This window comes from Equus quagga, chromosome 5, assembly GCF_021613505.1.
Source record: "Equus quagga isolate Etosha38 chromosome 5, UCLA_HA_Equagga_1.0, whole genome shotgun sequence".
NCBI classification, from domain to species: Eukaryota; Metazoa; Chordata; class Mammalia; order Perissodactyla; family Equidae; genus Equus; species Equus quagga.
Window position 1 is genome coordinate 65210819 of NC_060271.1, and position 6000 is coordinate 65216818.

The window sequence follows — 6000 nt, forward strand, 5'->3', positions numbered from 1 at the left end:
GAACAAAGACTGAGGTTTCCCAGAGAAGAAAGAATTTTTCCTCAAGACTGCAACATAGAAACCCTGAGTGAGTTTCCAGCCTGCAGATTTCAAACTCCAGACTCCAACATCAACACTAACCTGAATGTCCAACCTGTCAGCCTGCTCTACAGATTTCAGACTTAGCAGCCCCCACACTTGCAATTCCTTAAATATTGCTATCTGTGTATATATTCTATTGGTTCTGTATCTCTGCAGTACTCTAACAAAAAAACACTCTTCAAACCTTATGTTCCACCACTTAAGCTGACAGGAATGAAAAATTTCTGATCTTCATGCCAAATATAGTCATTGCTTTATTTCTCACATACTATCCTCCCACTGGAGGACTCTTACTACTTCTCTTACTTTCTCCAAGCTTTCATGAGGCTTGACTTCATTTTTGGGCTTCACTTATTGGAAATCTAGGCAAGATACGGTGTGGTACATGAGCATACTCTCCATTCCTTCCACCCCCCAAAAAAAAATTTAAGTGAAAATCCAATTTCATTTATACTTGTTCTTCTCTGTTCCTGAATTACTGTGGGGAAAAAAAAAAAAAGAAAAAAAAAGAAAAACACATTGTCTCCATCAATTTCTTTGAACTCTCAACTTCCTCAAAAAGGCAGAGTAGGGAGGAGATAGATGGGGCAACCAGCCATTGCAGTTTTTGCAGGACTTTCCTGATTTTAACACTGAAATCTCACGTCTTGAGAAATCCTCACTCCTAGGAAAACTGTAATTATTGACCAAAGTGGACAGCTAATCAGACCAACCTATCAAATAGTCTAGCTTTAATATTTCTTGAATGTTCTCCATCTATGACCCATATACTAGGCTATTAATCTCTGCAGTCAATAATCTGACAGATTTGGGTGCCTGACAATTCTCTCACCGAAAGGAGACTTCATGTCTCCATTCTGAATCGTGGGAGTGGTGTTTGCAGAAGAAGTTTACATACTATATGATGTCTCAACATATTAATCTGTTGACAATCAATAATTCATATATTAAGCTAAGAGTATACTTGGATAATCTTCCAAATCATTTATTAAGGCTCAGAAATAATGAATCTGGCATGGATTATGAATGAAGGCATAGAGTCAAACTATGACTGTGCCAGTAGAAAAGTGTCTTTTTAGAAGGAATTAATGTATATTAGGGCAGGTTTTGAATGATATTTTGCATAAATTTAATATAAATTTTCTGCATTGAAGATTTATCTTAAATCAATAATATCTTGTAGTCTAGGAAACTCATAATTATTTTTAATAATTTAGTAAAAACAGAAAATGTGGAAATGGTACTATCAGCCCACAGAATTCCACAGTCACATCTAGGACAGGTGAACAAATGGAGCAAGCTGCCATGAGGAGAGGAATGAAAATGCAGATAAACAGGAATGGCCTTTCAGCTGTCACTGACTACATAAGGTAGCAAGGTCCGGGAAATGGGCTGAGAAAGGCAGTAGCAGCAAGATCCTGCAGATATAGGAAGGCCACTCAAAGTCATGTGATGTGAAAAGATATGTTTTGAAAGATATTAAGTACACCATGAAAGTAGTCCTGGCTTTCAAGGAAAATTCTGCCCCTAATTTAGGCAGGGACAGAAAATATAAACACAAATAATAGAAGTGAAAAGACATGTGAGATGACACCTTGTTACTACACCCCTGCTCTGAATAGACTTTCAAAAATAAAGTGAGAGCAAACGGATGTGATGGAATGTGTGCCCCATAGCCCTTATCTTTCTAAAGACCTACCAGTATAATTATATTACATAGTTCCATTTAAATGTTTATTGTACTCACTTTCAGTTAATTAAATAAATACTATCTTAATTGTTTTAGAGGAGGAATGTCCATTTTGTTCTTCATTATTGTTTCCAATTCTCAAGTGAAAAGATGAGTTTTCTCTTTCATCTCTTGAACATTGAAGTATGTCATTAAATATGTAACTCCATTATCTGAATACTATGATTCTATTATTTGCTGTTTCTCTTAGTTTTCAATCACATGGTCTTGTCTGCTCATGCACCTAGTTACCTTTTATTGGTTTCTAGACACTTTATTTGAAAAGCTGTATCAATAATTTTAGGCTATGATCGTACTGTATTTCAGATTTTGGCATCAATTCAGACAGCTAGGAGTCCTATATTATTTTAATTCAATTTTAGGAATTTAGATAACTGGAAGTTTACCTTTAATCTCTGCAAGGGCTGGTCGATATCTGGCTTACCTTTATTCCCCGCATGCAGCCTTTTGGGGTTGTTTGTTAGGTTCATCTTCCTTGATAAACCCCAAATTCCAATTTTTTGGTCTGTATAGACTGACAGCATTGTCAAAACCTCTACTCAGCTTCTCCATCTCTCAGTTGCTTTTCTATACTTGAAAGATATTCCTGTGGGAAAGTGGCCTCAAATAATGGGTTCACTTCTATAAGTTTTCTTCTTTCCAAGATCTTGGAAATTCTTCACTGCCTAGCAAATTTAATCAGGAGCATAGATGTGAAATACCTTCTCCATTGTAACAAAAAGCAGAAGAGCAGGCCATTTTAATTTCTTCAGTGATTCGTACCTGAGTTAATCAACCATATATCGGCCTGAATAGTAAACATTCTCAATAAAATTTCACAGATACTCTTCAGTCGGTGCCCGAACATAACATTTTCTGAAGACAGCTCAGCACATTCAATAGCTCTTAAGGGCCAGCCTTCCAGTGAAACATAAACAGTTCCCAAGGGGTCTTTTCACATTACGAAGATGTTAGAAATCTCAAAAAAATAGGTGACTATACCAGCTAGTATAACTGTGAGACCAGGTTCATCCTGCTGACACTTCACTTAACAATATCCCACTTGCTCTTGATCATTTATTGTACGCAGAAAATAAATCAGGAGAAGGCTTTTACTGGGAGAATCAAAATGTTCTTTTTATTCTAAGAGGAGATTCACAAAGAAATATTTGACTTTCTTGCTTTCAGCGGCAAACTCCAAAGCCAAGTAAAATGCCAATCCAAAGCTCATTAGTTGCATGACTCTAAGCATTCCAGCTCTAATTTAAACTACGATGCACTCCAACAGGACATTTATGATTTTGTGAGAGTAAGCATAGAAGTTTTAGAGTATATGTGCTTTAGATCTTTCTTGCCAAAAGTGGAATGAGAATTACCATATCAAAGCTTTATGCCCAAACAAATAGAATTGACAACCCAGAATTAAGTTATGCACATAAGTAAGGATTTTTTACTTATTTTCATTCATGACACTAGAAACTAATCTTCGGAAAACAAGCCAATAAAGGCTTGTAATTTTATTCATTAAATGTGTTATAATAGAAACAAAATAAATTGACACTTAAATGTTAGGCATTAAGAGTATGCATTCACAAACTATCATGTGTAAACAAAATAGAATAGTGTACAGTCATATAGTGATACATATAAAGACTGTGTAAATCTATTAAAATATTTCATGAAATGTTACTCAAAGTTTATTGCATTGGTTGTAATATGTTAATCTCCGGTCCAATTCTCTCCCCCAAATTCTAGACTCATATATCCAATGGACTGCCCGACAACCACACATGGCAGTCTAATACGCATCTCAAACTTAAAATGTCCAAAACCAAATTCTTGATCTCGGTCTCCACCACTGTCCCCACAGTTTTCTCTATCTAAATAGAGAACTCTCCCTTCTCGTGCTCAGAGAAAATCCTTGGAGTTATCTTGAGACCTCTCTTTCTCTCACACTCCTTGTCAAAACCAACAGCATATTGTTATCTCTATCTTCAAAATATATTACTTCTCACCTCCTCTACTCCTACTGCCATAGACCAAAACTGTCATAATCTCTAACCTGCATGATTGCAATTGTCTCCTAACACAGAGATCCTGTAAAACTACATATAAAATAATGCCCAGCTCTATTCAAAACTAACCCACTTAACGCATCATTCAAAATAAAACCTAAATCCTTACAGAAGTCTACAAAGTCCTACACAATGTGGCCTCCTCATTGTCTCTCTGATCTTATTTCCACTACTCTCCACTTGCACACTCCACTTTAGCAACATTGTCTTCCTTCTATCTCTCCAACATGCTGGTCACATTTCTGCCTCAGAAGTGTGCAATTTTCCCTGACTAAAAGTGTATTCAATGGAGATATATCTATGGCTCATTTCCTCCCCACATTAAGACTTTGATTAAGACTATCGCTAGGCCTCCTCGGTCTCACCATCTCCATGAACTTCTATAGTAGATTCAATGCAAAAATGGATCCCCTATTCTTAAGGGGGGGGGGTATCCCATGCTTTCTTACATCCATGCTGTTTGCAACTTAACTTTGTATATCCTCCTATCAAGACGTAGGGGATATTTACCCTTTCCTTCAATAGGATCAATTGCATTGATCATTAGAATGCATCAGATGGGACATTGTAAGTCTAGGCTTGATGATGCATTATGTGTTTGACTTTCCCTCTTTGGGCCCTGCCAACTGCCATAGGAAATTGAGATTAGTCTGCTGGCTGATGAAAGATATGAGGTCTACCCACCCAGACAGCCCCAACTGATGGTCAGCCAACTACTGAAATGTGAAAGAGATGACATGTGAGCCTTTCTGTATTAACCAGCACTCGGTTGACCTATCAGCTGACTTCAAACACACAAGCAATCCAGCCAAGATCAGTCAAGTTTGGTCCAAATTAACAGAGCTAATCAACTGACCCATAAACATGACAGCAATAAAAACGCTACCATTTTAAACCACAGCATTTTGTGGGTGGTTTATTAGATGACAATAGCTAATTACTACATCATACAGTTTTAAATTTCTACCCTGTCTTACCCAGCAATCTTTTACCCCCTTCCTTGCTTTACTTTTCTTCCAAAACTTAGAAGTCTACAGTAAATATTTCCTGATACAATCCTTTATTTTTTTCTGGTTCCACCAACTGGAAGAAAAGCAGATATTTTTGCTCCTGACACATAGGAAGCACTCAAAAACATATCTTGAATGAATGAATGAATGACATAGCTTCCTCAATATCAATATTTAAATATATTTCTAATTATTATGAGGAGCTGTTATGCGGGTAAGAGTGTTCAGACTACATTGATCAGGTTTGAGATCTTCCATGAAGCTAAATTTCATGAATTCATGTATTTCAGAAGGAGGTGGAGAAATCAAACTAAAATAACTGGAATTGTTCTGTTTCTACTCTGAAATTGGCATGTTAATTAGATGTTGTCCAAGGGACTCAAGTTGTAACACACTTAGAGCCACGATTTCCTTCAGTCACGAAGTTAGCCTTGGGTGCTCACTGGGATGGACTTAAAGAGAAAGGTGACAAACGATGAGAAAAGGTAAGAAGGAACACTATCGTATATTTCTAGAGTAAAAGGGGTAGAGAATTAGAGAATTGCCTTTGTAAGAATGAGTATAACTTTGGAAATGGAGAGAAGATAAAAGAGTGTTACAAAATGACATAGAGTCGAACAGCAAATTCAGTGACATTGACCAGAGAGGCCTGGCTGGAAAATAGGTCCAGGCAAGGAAACAAGCATGAGAAGCATACGACCTTCTATGTGGAAGTTTTTGAATAGGAGAAATCAGGGGTTTAATAATGGGATAGGCTAGATTTATAAAGGTGATGGCAAATAAACAAAGGAAACCAAGAGAATCACAAATTAAAATAGAAATGTTCCAGAATCAAGGAGGCACAGGGAAGAAAGACTGGATCCATCAGGATGTGAAATTGACTGGATCCTTCTCCAGAGGGTAGAGACAAACATTACTGAATTAATCATGTGATCAGTCCATGGGAAACATGCAGATTCCTGTGACACAAAAATCTTGTTCTGTAAGAGATCTTTGCAGCCTTTTTTTCAATAATCTCCCTCAAAAAGGGATCCAAAAAGAGAAAATTGCCTTAATTTTTCCTTGGCTCTACAAATCCTTCAAGAAATAAGTCAAGAGATAAGAC